The sequence below is a fragment of the Ascaphus truei genome, chromosome 2, assembly GCF_040206685.1.
Source record: "Ascaphus truei isolate aAscTru1 chromosome 2, aAscTru1.hap1, whole genome shotgun sequence".
NCBI classification, from domain to species: domain Eukaryota; kingdom Metazoa; phylum Chordata; class Amphibia; order Anura; family Ascaphidae; genus Ascaphus; species Ascaphus truei.
This window is the reverse complement of record NC_134484.1, coordinates 14,551,342-14,568,963: the sequence shown is the minus strand read 5'-3', so window position 1 is coordinate 14,568,963 and position 17,622 is coordinate 14,551,342.

The window sequence follows — 17,622 nt, the reverse complement described above, 5'->3', positions numbered from 1 at the left end:
CACTCACATCCGTCGCTGCCTCTGCTCTTCACTGCTCTCGACTGTGTGTGTGTGTATCAGTGTGTGTATCAGTGTGTGTATCAGTGTGTGTGTGTGTGTGTGTGTGTGTGTGTATGTGTGTGTGTGTGTGTGTGTGTGTGTGTCAGTGACTGTGTGTGTATATCAGTGACTTTGTGTGTGTATCAGTGACTGTGTGTGTGTGTATCAGTGAGAGTCTGGGAGAATGTGTCTGAGAGTCTGGGAGAGTGTGTGTCTGAGAGTGTGTGAGAGTCTGGGAGAGTGTATGTCTGGGAGAGTCTGGGAGAGTGTGTGTCTGATAGTGTGGGAGTCTGGGAGAGTGTGTGTCTGAGAGTGTCGGAGAGAGTGTGTCAGAGAGTGAGAGTGTGTCTGAGAGAGAGAGAGTGTGTCTGAGAGAGAGAGAGTGTCAGAGATAGTGAGAGAGAGTGTGTCAGGGAGAGAGAGAGTTTCTGAGAGAGTGAGAGAGTGTGTCTGAGAGAGAGAGTGTGTCTGAGAGAGTGAGAGAGAGAGAGCGTCTCTGAGAGTGTGAGTGAAAGAGTGTGTCTGAGAGAGTGTGTGTCTGAGAGAGTGTGTCTGAGAGTGTGTCTCAGGGAGTGTGTGTCTGAGAGAGTAAGAGTGTGTTTCTGAGGGAGTGAGAGAGAGTTTGTCTAAGAGTGACAGAGAGTGTGTCTGAGAGAGTGAGAGAGTGTGTCAGAGAGAGTGTGTGTCTGAGAGAGTGAGAGAGTGTCTGAGAGTGAGTGTGTGTCTGAGAGAGTGTGTCTGAGAGAGTGAGAGAGTGTCTGAGAGTGTGTGTCTGAGAGAGTGTGTGTCTGAGAGAGTGAGAGAGAGAGTGTGTCTGAGAGAGAGAGTGTGTCTGAGAGAGTGAGAGTGTGTCTGAGAGTGTGTCTGAGAGAGTGAGAGTGTATCTGAGAGAGTGAGAGAGTGTCTGAGAGAGTGAGAGAGTGTCAGAGAGTGAGAGAGTGTGTGTCTGAGAAAGTGAGAGAGTGTGTCTGAGAGACACCAACTGCACACTGAGGAAGAAAGCAGTCGCTTTCGAAACGCGTAGAGTGGGAGTCTTATTCAGAGAGGAGCATACAGCAGAGGAGTTGCAGGAGGATCCAGCCCTCACCGAGCGGCGAAACCGGAAGTGACGTCACACGCCAGTCGGAGCAGTCTAAACAGCTGACCGGAGGCTGAGGCAGAGGAGTGGAGGAACGTTGTGGGACGGTGAGCCAGCTGGCTAAAATCTTCCTACACTAATGCAGTGTGATATGCCCGTTTTTTATTGTTAGAATGTGAGTATAATATTTTATTGTTATAAAGCTATTTTTATCTTGAGTGATCTGCGCTATGCCAGTTTTTCTCTCTACATTGGGGTACGTGATCCTGGGGACCTGATCCACCTTGATGACAACTGCATCATCCTCTTACCTCTGACTGTTTGAGTCAACCCTGCCTTTTTGACACTTACATCTTGTAAGTAGTCAATTCATTAGAGCCAAGTCAATTGAAGGCTTTTTTCACATTGTCATTTTTGCTGCACTTAAATTTATTTTTGTTTCCTCCCCATGCTCCCCGTGGATTTAGTGTGTTTTAATGAACATAGCTGAAAAACATATTACAGAAAAGTGTAAGGAATACATTGAGTAAAACCTTCCCTTTGGGAATAGTGGAGAGTCTGCTGCTATAGCAAAAAAGATGACAGGGCATCCAAATCTATAGAAAAAGGAAACAAAGCACAAAAAACTCTCATGTCAATAAATGTATTTTATATATGTAACGGGTATTCCCCCTACCCCAATCGCAGATTGAGTGCATGTGAGGGGGAACCTATATGTTACCAGGTGTGGTGCGTATACCTGCAGGTTCACAGGAGGTCTGAGCCTCCGCTGATGGGAACCTGGGGTGCTTCTCTGGAACGTTCTCATCGGTCAGCGCCTCCACCTATGAAGGATTCTATTGGAATGTAGAAAGAAGGATGGTCCCAGGGGGGCCTTTGGCGGAGCACTACCGAAGAGAAGGAGGGGGCTGCAACCAGCCCCCTCCTTCTCTTCGGTAGTGCTCCGCCAAAGGCCCCCCTGGGACCATCCTTCTTTCTACTACGCTGGACGTGATGCACCCACTCAACAAGGATAGAGCTGTGCTGCAAGAGGGAGATCTCAATATCATGGACTGATATGGTATGTACTTTTTGGTTTTGCTGGGGGCTTGTTTGGGACCTTTATGGTATATATGGAGATCTGAGCCAGCTACACAGCGTTACCAGTACTCATATACCACTGCATATATTGCCATATTTGAGTCTCCCATAGCACTCATCATTGCTCTTATACACCTTGATTAAAGACTCATATTTAATTATATATACACATCATTGGGACAGCTGAGACCCGATCATTGGGAGAATATCCCTCACCCACCATTCATCTATTGGAATGTAGAATGGCCCTAACATAGGAACCCACATACACAGTAAGCACATACACCGAAGTATATATAAGAACAGTTTACTGTATACAACATAGAATATAACTCATACATCAATGACAATAACCTTAGTGTCACCCATGTACCACTGGGCCTCAAAGGCCGTAACCCCACACCATATATTCCTGAGTCCCAAGTGTCCCAAGCATCCCACAACCCCACCCACGTGTGGGACAGCGCTGCCCACTAAGATGAAGTGTTTAGGTGGTGCACTTGGTGACTTGGATAATACCTGCCTGGTGCTCCTGCTACCGGGTGTGCAGATGACCTTCACTTGGAATCCCTTGCTCCAGGATATGATCCAAGATGCCTCCGCCTCAACGGTGGGTGGCTCCCGCATGGAGTGATCCACATTTATAATGTCTCTTATCTCTGCTAACGCAGAGGATGTTATACCTTGACAGCAATTCACCTTCACAGCAATTGCCAGGATAGTTACGTTTCCTGGCTGGACCCTCACTTGTCTAGGTTCTACAGGACCCTGTCACTGGGGCCTAAGGGGAGACTTCTGGCCTAGTGCAGGAGGCTACTTTCCTCCCTGCACAAACACACCCTCCCCTCGCTGTGTCCCAGCTCCTACTGACACTCTCACACTCGTGCTCCACTTTAAACTTCCTGACTCCAGCACGCAACATTGTATCTCCTTTGCTGCAGGAGAATCTGTAATCCTTATTGACTGTTTGACTGCATGTGCTCTGGGTGAAAGGGCAGTCCCCAGAGGCTGCTGGGAATTGTAGTCCACTCAGGACCTCTTTAGCATTGGGACCGCGTGCGCTATCTTTACTGCGCACGCGCGATCCTGTAATGGCCGCCGCTGCACTCAACTGTGCATGCTCTAACTCTGGTAGGCCCTGCGCTACTGTAATGGCTACCGCGGTGGTTCTACGCATGTGCGACCTCACGCCAACCTTAACATTACCGCCGGCACTCCTGGCACTGTACAGCGCGTGCACGACTACACTGCGCAACCACGAGCTCCTGCAAGATGGCGGCGCCCTGTAGCTGATGTCGCGGGCAGCCCCCGGTGACGCGAACGCCCCCGCAGCTCCCCCACATACCACAGGGGGGTCCCCGTTCTCCTGCGGTGGTAAGGGGGGCCAGGGGGAAGCCTGCTACATATAAAAGGTAAGGGATGCACGTACGTAAGGGATGCACGTACACAATCAATTGTAGTAAAAGCAGTGGGTTTAAAAAATGTAATTGGCCAGGGTGGAACCACGATCCACCGCTCCACGGACCACCATCGGGCTGATTTTGTACGTGCACCCCTTTTATATACAATACATTTATTGACCTTACTTACAGTACATTTATTGATCTTGAGAGATTTTTGCACTTTGTTTCCATTTTCTATAGAAGAGGTAAATGTGTCATTCCTCAATGCACTGTGTTACTTTCCAATATCACAGCACAGTACTTTTGGTACACAGAAAAGCAAATAGAGTGGAGTTGAAACACTACCTTTTATATTACACCATTTGAGATTCACTTAAATGTTGTTTTCACTTTTCAAGTGGAGTTAACAGATCTTTATTGCAACTTTCATTCCTGAACTCTCATGTACGCTATTGTCATCTTGCATGATTACCAAGACGAAAGCTAGTAACCAAGACAGAAATGTATTCATCACTGGTATGATTGCAAACTTGCATTCTGAATTGGCAAGTTTATATCCTGTATTTGGCCAAATCCCATATACTTTTCAGAAATATTAAATGGTCTGAGATAGTTCTGTGTGACTGAATATGATGTTTAATGTAATTTAACAATACGATGTCAGTCTTTTCTGTTTTTATACTTTACTGCCACCACCAGTGTCCTTGAGATATTGCATGTGTTGATTATAACAAAAACTGTTTTGTACAGCATATTATTGTATGTATCAAAAAAAATTAACATAATTCAGATTCGACGGTAGAGTATAGAAATGACATTTCCATTAAGTGGAATGGAAGTGTTAGGGGGTGAATGAGAGGTTTGACACAGGAACTTGGAGGGACACGAATCTTAGCTTTTATTCAGCACAAGATATTATGCTTGACAGCAAACACAATGGCTGTCTTCAGTATTAGCAAAAATAAACAGTCCAAAATAAGCAGCAATAACTTAAGTGTGTAGTCAGAGCCATTGGTAGCAGGACTAATACTTATAGGATGTTATACAGATGCGTGCGTGTAGAGTAACAGAGGTTCTCTGAGCTTGCTGGGTATCTGTGTGTTTATTAACTTTGTCCAGCTGGTCTCAGCTGTTTTGGAGGTTAGTGGCCAAAGGGTTAAACTAAATTACCCTTTTTTCAAGATATATATATATATATATATATATATATATATATATATATATATATATATATGGAAACACAAAAAAAAAAACCTCTAAAATAGCACTCAGACAAATGTTTGCAAAGAATAAAAGGGGTACTTTAATTAAATTAGAAAAAAATAACAGACATACAAACAACTAACTGGAGAGCCTGCCTGACTAATGAATAATAAAAAAACCCAATGGACAAAAAAAAAAAAAAAAAAAACAGAAAAACATAGAATGCAACATATAATAATGGACCCAAAAAGAAATAATGCCCTTAAGAACCTAGCTTACTGTGGGAACAAAAGTTCCCACAATAAGGCAATATAGACCGGCCGGTAACCACATGTATAAGAGACTATAGAGCATCACAGGTCTACATATATATGCATGAAAAAATTCTTACAGAAAATCACATGAGTGTTATACTGATAGCAGTAAAGAATATCACTAGCAAGGTGTAAACCTATTGCAACTCAGGTAATGCTAGGGCAAAGGAGACATACAGGTATGTATATTTAGTGACCCAAATACATGTATTAAAGCAGATGGGAAACAAAAACAGGGAGGGATATAATAACCCAAGATACTCAGCTCCTTGATGTAAAGATACTGCATACAAAGATCAGCACAGCACTGTCCACTGGAAAAGTCCAAAAATATAGGACTTAGTTGGTTGTCCAAAATAGGGCAGAGGCAGGCAGGATCAACAGCAGCAAAAATTAAAATTAGCCCACTAACGCGTTTCGGCAACTAAGCCTTCCTCACGAGTGGTACTAAGGCTATGTGACAGGGGCATTTAAATAGTAAGCAGACAATTGCAAAATTCGCGCCAAAAAACACATGAAGCACATATAATCAATTTCATTACTTAATACAAGCTCCTAATTAGTATCGGCGGTGTTCCGGCAGCTGTATTGAAAGGTGTATTAGTGCTGAGGTAATCCCAGTATCCACTTCCTGAAACGAGGTGTCCTATCAAACTCTCGCGAGAGTTGTGCACCAAGCTCCACACATGGGCACTTGTAGTATAGCAGTTGCGCCCGCCATCTTGGTTGTGGTCATAGGATTTTGCCAATAGTGACATCATTATCATGACTGAACAGTCTCACGAGACTTATCCCTTACATCCCGCACATGTGCAGTGTATATTGCTCTGTTACGGCGGCCATTTTTGAAAGGGTAAGGTAGCCCTCAGAGGAGTTCTATTCCTCATTGAACAATAGCATAGGGGCAAGTTCTCGCGCATGGGCAGCACATGTTGAGGTGCCCTGACATCTTATTCAGAGTGTCACAGCAAGATGATTTGACCACTTTAGATAGCAGTAGAAGCGTCCTTTGTATATTCATGACACCTTTAATTAACAGTGCAGCAGTCACCCATTAAGGCATTTGTATAGTGCATCTTTGGTAGGAATTTCATCCTTAAGAATATCCTCTCTGATTGGTTGGGATCCTGGTCTTTTTGTAGGTGGATACCCATACACATGGGGGGAATGGTATAACATCTGGACAATAGGGTAACATCTCAAGCAAGTACAGAGACAGCCTGCATATAGGGGATAAAGGCTGATCACTTGGCATGATTGCCCCTTCGCTTCTTGCCTCTGTATCCATATCTGATTCTGTCGCGTAGCTGACGATTTACCACGTCTCGTCCTCCTGGCACTTGATCTTGTCCGTGGCCTTGTCCTAAAAAAGAAGTTGAAGGACCAACATCGCCTTCCACTGACTGCCTAGATTCATAGTCCGACGAGTCGATATCTGTTGATGTTGCACCGGATACAACAGATGGATTAATTACATTCCGTGATCTTGATTTCTTTGTTGTTTTCTTTCCATGCTGCCAGTTGTATACTCTGTCCGTCTGATAATCAACAGAGTCACGGTTAAATTTCACTTTCTTAATATCAGTGATTTCAATTTCATATTTAACAATGTCCTCCTCAATAGTTTTAACAAGTTGCAAGTCAGTTGGGTCAAGATTCTTGTAAATCTCCTCTATTTCTAGAGTGACCTCTTTGAAGGTATTGGAGTCATGTTCAATTAGAATTGACATCAATTCAAATGAACATTGATTGAGTACTCCCTCCCATCTGACTTTATGATTTGGATCACTAAATTGAAATGCAGGGAAAGTTTTAATTCTTAGACCCCTCGGTATGAGTTTGTGATCTAAATATCTCTCTAGGTGATGCTCTATAGTCTCTTATACATGTGGTGACCGGCCGGTCTATATTGCCTTATTGTGGGAACTTTTGTTCCCACAGTAAGCTAGGTTCTTAAGGGCATTATTTCTTTTTGGGTCCATTATTATATGTTGCATTCTATGTTTTTCTGTTTTTTTTTTTTTTTTTTTGTCCATTGGGTTTTTTTATTATTCATTAGTCAGGCAGGCTCTCCAGTTAGTTGTTTGTATGTCTGTTATTTTTTTCTAATTTAATTAAAGTACCCCTATTATTCTTTGCAAACATTTGTCTGAGTGCTATTTTAGAGGTTTTTTTTTTGTGTTTCCATATCTATCTCCTTCCTCTAGCACCACCTACAGCTTACATTTTTGTTATAACTATTTCAGATATATTTTTCTGACTTAGGTAGGTTTAGACCTTGCTTCACTTATTGGTAGTGATGCGGTATTCGCTTCTTTGTGTATACTATATCTAATTACTGTCTAACAGTGTTTCTAGAATATCTGCTCCACCAATACATTTCTAATTGAAGAGGGGGGGTTTCTTTTGCTTAATTTAAATAATGGATTTTAATGCTAGAGAGCAGGAGCGTTTGAAAAACGCAGATGAAATATTCTTTATGGCTGATGTTAGCCACATTCAGGCACCACAATTGGTAATAGCTGGGGGTAGAGACAATATTAAACTTCTCAATGCTCTAATGCGCAAACGGGCAAGAGTCTGGTGGAATAAAACTGCACCTAGAGAGATATTTAGATCACAAACTCATACCGAGGGGTCTAAGAATTAAAACTTTCCCTGCATTTCAATTTAGTGATCCAAATCATAAAGTCAGATGGGAGGGAGTACTCAATCAATGTTCATTTGAATTGATGTCAATTCTAATTGAACATGACTCCAATACCTTCAAAGAGGTCACTCTAGAAATAGAGGAGATTTACAAGAATCTTGACCCAACTGACTTGCAACTTGTTAAAACTATTGAGGAGGACATTGTTAAATATGAAATTGAAATCACTGATATTAAGAAAGTGAAATTTAACCGTGACTCTGTTGATTATCAGACGGACAGAGTATACAACTGGCAGCATGGAAAGAAAACAACAAAGAAATCAAGATCACGGAATGTAATTAATCCATCTGTTGTATCCGGTGCAACATCAACAGATATCGACTCGTCGGACTATGAATCTAGGCAGTCAGTGGAAGGCGATGTTGGTCCTTCAACTTCTTTTTTAGGACAAGGCCACGGACAAGATCAAGTGCCAGGAGGACGAGACGTGGTAAATCGTCAGCTACGCGACAGAATCAGATATGGATACAGAGGCAAGAAGCGAAGGGGCAATCATGCCAAGTGATCAGCCTTTATCCCCTATATGCAGGCTGTCTCTGTACTTGCTTGAGATGTTACCCTATTGTCCAGATGTTATACCATTCCCCCCATGTGTATGGGTATCCACCTACAAAAAGACCAGGATCCCAACCAATCAGAGAGGATATTCTTAAGGATGAAATTCCTACCAAAGATGCACTATACAAATGCCTTAATGGGTGACTGCTGCACTGTTAATTAAAGGTGTCATGAATATACAAAGGACGCTTCTACTGCTATCTAAAGTGGTCAAATCATCTTGCTGTGACACTCTGAATAAGATGCCAGGGCACCTCAACATGTGCTGCCCATGCGCGAGAACTTGCCCCTATGCTATTGTTCAATGAGGAATAGAACTCCTCTGAGGGCTACCTTACCCTTTCAAAAATGGCCGCCGTAACAGAGCAATATACACTGCACATGTGCGGGATGTAAGGGATAAGTCTCGTGAGACTGTTCAGTCATGATAATGATGTCACTATTGGCAAAATCCTATGACCACAACCAAGATGGCGGGCGCAACTGCTATACTACAAGTGCCCATGTGTGGAGCTTGGTGCACAACTCTCGCGAGAGTTTGATAGGACACCTCGCTTCAGGAAGTGGATACTGGGATTACCTCAGCACTAATACACCTTTCAATACAGCTGCCGGAACACCGCCGATACTAATTAGGAGCTTGTATTAAGTAATGAAATTGATTATATGTGCTTCATGTGTTTTTTGGCGCGAATTTTGCAATTGTCTGCTTACTATTTAAATGCCCCTGTCACATAGCCTTAGTACCACTCGTGAGGAAGGCTTAGTTGCCGAAACGCGTTAGTGGGCTAATTTTAATTTTTGCTGCTGTTGATCCTGCCTGCCTCTGCCCTATTTTGGACAACCAACTAAGTCCTATATTTTTGGACTTTTCCAGTGGACAGTGCTGTGCTGATCTTTGTATGCAGTATCTTTACATCAAGGAGCTGAGTATCTTGGGTTATTATATCCCTCCCTGTTTTTGTTTCCCATCTGCTTTAATACATGTATTTGGGTCACTAAATATACATACCTGTATGTCTCCTTTGCCCTAGCATTACCTGAGTTGCAATAGGTTTACACCTTGCTAGTGATATTCTTTACTGCTATCAGTATAACACTCATGTTATTTTCTGTAAGAATTTTTTCATGCATATATATGTAGACCTGTGATGCTCTATAGTCTCTTATACATGTGGTGACCGGCCGGTCTATATTGCCTTATTGTGGGAACTTTTGTTCCCACAGTAAGCTAGGTTCTTAAGGGCATTATTTCTTTTTGGGTCCATTATTATATGTTGCATTCTATGTTTTTCTGTGTTTTTTTTTTTTTTTTTGTCCATTGGGTTTTTTTATTATTCATTAGTCAGGCAGGCTCTCCAGTTAGTTGTTTGTATGTCTGTTATATTTTTCTAATTTAATTAAAGTACCCCTTTTATTCTTTGCAAACATTTGTCTGAGTGCTATTTTAGAGGTTTTTTTTTGTGTTTCCATATCTATCTCCTTCCTCTAGCACCACCTACAGCTTACATTTTTGTTATAACTATTTCAGATATATTTTTCTGACTTAGGTAGGTTTAGACCTTGCTTCACTTATTGGTAGTGATGCGGTATTCGCTTCTTTGTGTATACTATATATATATATATATATATATATATATATATATATATATATATATATATAAATATTTACAGTGGTTGACAAATCACCAAAAAATCTACTCGCCACACAAAAAAATCTACTCGCCACCTAGTATCAAACGTGTGCTGCTTGGGCCAATATTTACTCGCCCGGGGGTTAAATCCACTCGCCCGGGGCGAGCAAATGCATAGGTTTGTTGAACACTGTATATATATATATATATATATATATATGTAGCGGTCATGTAAAATGCCTACAGTCATCTCTCCTGCTGGCAGTAAGGCCTGGTAAGTGTGGGCATGCCAGCAGTAATCATGGAGGTTTTCCCTCACACCCTGGTGGGGTGCTCTGTGTATGGCTGGGACTGGTCACATGCTCTGACTCCATGGTTAGTGATGTCAGAGGTGTGTCAGCCTCAGAAGCTTACATAAGGCACAGCACTGTTTTCTAAAGTTAGTTGCTGTGGAGTTGCTGGAAAGTTCTGCCTGAGTGCTAAAAGAGTTCTGTCAGTTATGTTATAGTAACTCCATGGGAGGCTGTGTCCAGGGACCTGGCACAGGACAGTGATTCCTGCGGGAATAGTGAATCCCTGATCTAGGTGACCTACCTAACTAAAGGGAGCACTGGCGAGATGAGCGGCTGAAGATACTCCTTGTGGAGGGCAGTTGCCCTGCCGTGTCAATAAAGATGAGTTCAGCCAGAAACCCTCTCGTGTATCTATCTGGAATGAGTGTACAGAGAGGAGCACCACGGAGGAGTTCCTCACCAGGATCATCCCCTTGCGGACGCAGGGACCCTGGTGAGGTGGAGGCGCTGCACTGGAACTAGGTGAGACTCAGCACACTACCTCAGCTGCCTGTCTGACGGGTTCTCCCCACACACCATCATGCGGGAGACTCAGGAGTCCTGTAGCCAGCAGGTGCACCATCAGGCATATTCACACTGTAATGGGGTCCGGTTAGACCACAGGGGCCAATGTGAGATTGGGTGGGTCAGGCCGGGCCAGAAATACCGTTACATTTGGAGGCGCTGCTGAGAGCAGATCTGTCATCAGGACAGGCTTTTAGCTAGGTCACTTGGAAACAGGGAGAAGTGTCTGCTGCCACTTTGTGCTGCGTAGGGACGGACCTAGGGGTGGTCAGGGGGCTGATGGAGTATGTCAGTTCGCAGGGACGACCTAGGGGCCTGAAAGGAGTGAGGGGTCTGGAGCTGGGTTATAGCTGACCGAGTCACCTTGAGGCAGTGCTAGTTGGTAGGATGCCAGAAGGGATAGCCTGTTAACTTGGTCAGGAGTCCTGGAGAGGGTCTGCGCTAGGCTGACCAAGACAGGTAGACGCCCCAAGTACTGCATGGTAGAGCCAGAGTACTTAGCCCATTCCAGACACCCACCGTAGGGAGCACAGACTGGGAGGAAGGAGTCACAGCAGACACTGAGAGAGTGAGCCTAGCCTGAGGTAGTGCAACACTGGGTCACACCTAGATAAGGTACACATGTGGTGGTGCATCTGAAGCTAATCTTTATTGTACCGGTGTGGTGGCTGCCCCGCAGAGAGGAGCCCCATTGTACAATCAGAACGAACACAGTAATCCAATGGCGATGCAAAGCAAAATGGCGGCTCCCGCTTCCCTGGGAGACCGCGTGGGCCAGTTGCAGACAATGCGTACATTGCTAGACTTGCAGAGAAATTGGCCGGAATTGGCGCCAATGCAGAAAACCCGCCCTGTCAGGGGTAGTGGCGCGAAAGCTGTGGCCGCGCGGGAAAATGTTGCAGAAACCCGTCCGGGACTGGCGGGAAAACCAGAGCCCCGCCCCTACACTGTGAGTGACGCAGGGCAGAGCCAGGTCTATCCCTTCATAGAATGTGCCTCATTTCCGCTTTATCCCAAGGACAGATTGTTTGAAGAACTGCAGTCGGCCAAATCTGTTCTTCATAATGAAACCAATAGAACTGTAAGGTGCAGTCAAGCACATCCTCAAGGATTTGGAGTCTGGCTATCAGAGAACAGGAAGCTACCCTTTCTGTTGTGTCCGTGTATACAAAACCTATTGAGACTGCCTGTTAGTATGATCTATGACCCCAACCTGCTGCTACTAGACTACAAGGAGGTGTTCATAGAAGGGATAAGGTGTCTGCACAACACTTGTGTTACTTGTGACTTTTCAGGTGGTGAATTGGCGTGGGTACCCGAGTGTGCCTACTGCGGAGTACAGTTTCCAGAGCCAGTTGCAGAAAATGCTGCAGATGATAAAATTGCAGGAACTTGCCCGGGATTGGCGGGAACACCTAAACCCCACCCCCACCAGCCGAGTGACGCTGTGCAGAGCCAGAGTCACTCCTTGAAAGAGTGTGCCGCCCCTCCTTTAAATTCCACCAGGGGGAGCGAGAGTTTTGAGCAGTCATCAGCCATTTCTGTTCACCAGGAGGAGGAGCCGGGACTCTATATCAATATGAGTACTGCTGAAGTTCAGGCTGTCTTCAGGGAGAAGTTACTTAGTGCCTCCCATGACCAACACCCAGCTGTGGTGATGCCCCAGCCGGCGGACCACACCAGTGAAGCTGGAGATAAGGAATCACCTGCCCCGTTATCTGTGGAACAGGAGAGACCACTGTGCAAAGTGTCTCCCGTAACCAGCACAACAAAGAGCGAGATGGACATTGGGGTATATCCCTACTCATTGCCAGGATGCTCCCTGGTAGTCAAGGCGGGGGCGGACACAGCCATGCTGACGGCTGAAGCCCCGCGTGCGGCCTGCATCGAACCAGTTGATCCCGGAGAATGGGGATCGCTCCTAATGATCAGAACGGAGCCTGAAGAGAGAGGGGTCTACAACCGCGGTGAGAACCCGGAACCTCACCGTCGGTCCCCTGCGGCAGTGCCACTCCCCGAGTCGGAGTTCGGCTCCTCGAAAGAGGAACAAGCGATCCTAACGACGGTGGTGATGCGCCTACCGGCGGACCACTTCAGCGGTGCTGGAAAAGAACCGGCACTTACCTGTGTCGCGGCGGAGCGGAGTCTCGTGTCGCCGGTGCAGAACCAACCCGAGAGGCGGAGTCCCACGGCCGTGGTGACTTACAGTGCGGAAGGAGGAGAGGATTCCATCCCGAGCCGACGGAGCGGTGAGATACATCCTTACCCTCCCCAGGCGCCGGTGGTGGCAACGGCGGGGGAAGGCCTAGCCCAGGCCCGAGCGGAGCGGAGAGCAGACCCATCACTTCCGGCGGCGGATGTCGTTGTGGAGGAAGAGATCCCGCTTGGGGATCCATCGCAAGATGGCGGAGTATCCGGTTCCGGTGATGACGTCACTTCCGGCGGAGGTAGCGGAACGACCAGAAAGAGAACCACAACGCCTCGGCGATCGGGCAGTGCTTCCCGATTACCTGTGTCAACACAGAGCTGGCAGGCTGCGAGGAGAGCTGAGACGGGTGAGGCCCAACCAGCGGCACGTCCGCACAATAATACGGGACTATCCGAAGGCAGAGAGTGGGTCGGAACCCCGCGGATGCCCATTACCTGTCCCTATGCCCAAACCCATGCCCTAGATAAAGCCCCTGTCCCAGTCACCTTTTCCCGTGGGTCAACGTCCAATTTGGGAATGTCGGGAGGGTCCCAGGGAATCGGTGAGGAACGGACTGGGGAGAGACTGAACAGCTATGCCTCTGATGGTGGGTCGAGGGGTGGAGGGCAGTTGGGAAAAGTATCCGAGTCCCGATGGGTACCTAGTGTGGCCGTAGTTAAGTCTCAGGATAGCTCCAAACAAGAGAGGTGGTCTAGGCCTCTTTCATCAAGGACCTCTGGGTATCTTCTTGGGGGGATACAGAGGAGGGGGACTCACTAGAGTGGGGGTCTGAGGAACGTAAGGAGACCCGATGGTGGGCAGTAGGACAGTTTACACCTGTGCAAAGGGAGAGAGAGCTACAGGAACGGTGGTTCAAAATTGAGCGCAGGGAAATAGAGCCCCTGTCATGGGTGTTGCCAGGGAGGGCAGGGAATGCTGAGCTAATCCGATGTAGCCGGGCCGAGAGGGCTATTATAGCTAAGTACAAAGCGCCCCACAGGTTGGAGTACCCGTATGTCCCTGAACCCCTCATGGAAGGAGAAATTGAGTTTAAAATGGGTTCCACTGGTGAGGATAGGGGATATGGCACTGATGAGGAGGCAGGATCAGGGGAGAAAGATTGGGATCCTGGCGGGTTACATGAGAAGTGTCGCACAGAGGGTTACAGCATTGCTGCTTTAAGCCCCGTGGACCATGCTGTGCGCAAGCCACCGTAAGAGGGTATGGTAGTACCACTAATGGATACTCCATAAGGGAGTAACCCTGGTTGTTATACATCTATGTTAGGATGTATCTGTAATGTTTATGATGGAGATATGTACTGTATTCATTTGTACTGCATTATGAGAAAATTTGTGTGATGTTAATTATGTTTTGTGTTGCAGTGCTTCCTGGAAAGAGGTATGCAAATTTAGGTCCCAGCGAGGACGATGGGATTCACCAGGGGGAGAATGTAGCGGTCATGTAAAATGCCTACAGTCATCTCTCCTGCTGGCAGTAAGGCCTGGTAAGTGTGGGCATGCCAGCAGTAATCATGGAGGTTTTCCCTCACACCCTGGTGGGGTGCTCTGTGTATGGCTGGGACTGGTCACATGCTCTGACTCCATGGTTAGTGATGTCAGAGGTGTGTCAGCCTCAGAAGCTTACATAAGGCACAGCACTGTGTTCTAAAGTTAGTTGCTGTGGAGTTGCTGGAAAGTTCTGCCTGAGTGCTAAAAGAGTTCTGTCAGTTATGTTATAGTAACTCCATGGAGGCTGTGTCCAGGGACCTGGCACAGGACAGTGATTCCTGCGGGAATAGTGAATCCCTGATCTAGGTGACCTACCTAACTAAAGGGAGCACTGGCGAGATGAGCGGCTGAAGATACTCCTTGTGGAGGGCAGTTGCCCTGCCGTGTCAATAAAGATGAGTTCAGCCAGAAACCCTCTCGTGTATCTATCTGGAATGAGTGTACAGAGAGGAGCACCACGGAGGAGTTCCTCGCCAGGATCATCCCCTTGCGGACGCAGGGACCCTGGTGAGGTGGAGGCGCTGCACTGGAACTAGGTGAGACTCAGCACACTACCTCAGCTGCCTGTCTGACGGGTTCTCCCCACACATCATCATGCGGGAGACTCAGGAGTCCTGTAGCCAGCAGGTGCACCATCAGGCATATTCACACTGTAATGGGGTCCGGTTAGACCACAGGGGCCAATGTGAGATTGGGTGGGTCAGGCCGGGCCAGAAATACCGTTACATATATATATATATATATATATATATATATATATATATATATATATATATATATATATAATATATATACAATAAAGATCTGCGCCTGTGTGAAAATGTCAGAGGATAAAGGAAACAATATATTAAAAAAATTTAAGAAATATGTATATAAACTATAACTACATAATTAATGATATCTAATCAATAATACATGGATGAATACATATGCAGTGCTGTGAAACCTCCTGTAATTGCACAATGCAAATAGCCCTTTGGAGTCCAAAAACAATGTCCAATGAAGGGGAATAAAACAAAGCACAATCAGGAAACAGGCAGCTTCTTAACGAGGGTACAACGACCTCCCTCTCCACCTGCATAGAAAAAAAGAAGAAAAAAAGCGCCGAATCCTAGTGCATTACTGTGCAAAAAATAAATTTAATTCCAAAAATGGCTCATAAAATGAACTCACAAACATAGAATACATAAAAGCATTTTATGAGATAATACTCATGTTCCAGAGGATCAGCAACCGCCGCTTTTCTGCTGTACTGCTCCGTGACTCCACTGTGTCCAATATTGCCCTCGTTGTTCACCGCAGCAGGAACTCACGATATCAGGCTCTCCGCAAACTCCTCTCCCCGGGCAAACAACCAACAGTTGATCTTTGGTTCCCTCCGGGGACGATGGATGTGGCCGGACAGCGGATGACGTCACACGGTAGATGTAGATTACAAACGGGTTGGAATAACGAGCAGGTTTGCAAGAAGCATTAGAGGATCCACTGCACACCTGGCCCTACGCGTTTCATTAGATAAACTGACTTCTTCTATGCAATGAAGCGAAACCCCATCCTTTCGCTTCATTAAATAGCCAGTTAACCAACCCCACACTGATGAGACCCATTAAGGTCGAAACAGCAGTCTGTGGGTGGGTTTTCTGGCTATGCAGCTTAACCCTGGCTGTCCTCAAAGCTGTGACCATGCAGAAAGCTTAAGCCTATAGGGAGGTATAAAATGGTTTTTGAAGCAAAAAGTGGCAGTGTGTGCTCATTTGCATGTCATTTCCCAGAATCCCTTGCTGTGGAAGTGCTGTGTGCTGGGTGATAATGGTGAAAGGCGGGGTTGCAGACCTGCCTAAGACATGCAAATGAGCATACAGTATATTTACATTATATATATATATATATTTCACTGTGTATTTTTGTCATATTGGAAGTAGCTCTGAGCTCCCTTTGTGTTTTGTTTTTTGTAAGTCCATGTAACATCTAGTGAAAACTAGAAGAGTTTGAGATTTTTATATCAATGAAGAAAACTCATCTATATATAATTTTTTGAAAACATTGTATGTCCCTGTGTCTAGGGGCAATCACATTGGACCTTTGGCCCGTCACTCCGCCTCTGGCCCGCCCACCCCCGCACACCTCTCATTGGCCGGTGTGGTTTAACACTGACACACACACACACACAAACACAAACACCAGCCGCCGCCACCTCCCGCCCAGGTAAATATGTAAACCGCTTCCTCACACCCCTGCGCCTACAGCCTCCCCTCCCAGCGCACACCCCTGATGCCGGGCCGCCTCAAACCCCTGCGCCTCCCACTGCCTCACCCCTGTGCCTCACACCGCCTCACACTACTGTGCCTCCCGCTGCCTCAAACCCCTGCGCCTCCCGCTGCCTCACCCCTGTGCCTGACACTACTGTGCCTCCCGCCGCCTCAAACCCCTGCGCCTCCCCTCCCAGCGCAAAACCCTGGTGCCTCCCGCTGCCTCCAACCCCTGCGCCTCCACCCTCCCTTCCCGCATTGCCTCCAAGCTCACACCCCGGCCGCTAGAGTCAGCGGGGGATTGGCCGCACGGGAGCGAGCTCCCGGGACAAAGCGAGGGAGCGGAAGCCGGCCGGGGGAGCAGCCACAACAGTCCCAGACACGCTGCCTCCCGCCTCAGATCCACGTGGGAGCGGGCAGACGGTGATGGAGCGGCCGACGCATGAACGCACCCCCGTCTGCAGACGTCCACAACAGACGGAAGGTTGTGGGGTGGGGATGGACGGACGACCGGCAGACAGTGGGGGAAGGGGGAGCAAGCGGCCGCCTGATACATTAGTTGTCACTTACCTCCCCCCTTTACCTTCCCTTCCCCCTTCACCTTCCCTTCCCGCCCTTCACCTTCCCTCCCCCCTTCACCTTCCCTCCCCCCTTCACCTTCCCCCCCCCTTCCCCGCCCTCCCGCCTCTCTGCCTTTCAGCCGCCCTCCCGCCTCTCTGTCTTTCGGCCGCCCGCCCTTCTGCCTTTCACCCGCACGCACTCCGCCGTCTCTGCATTTCACCCGCCCACCGTTCA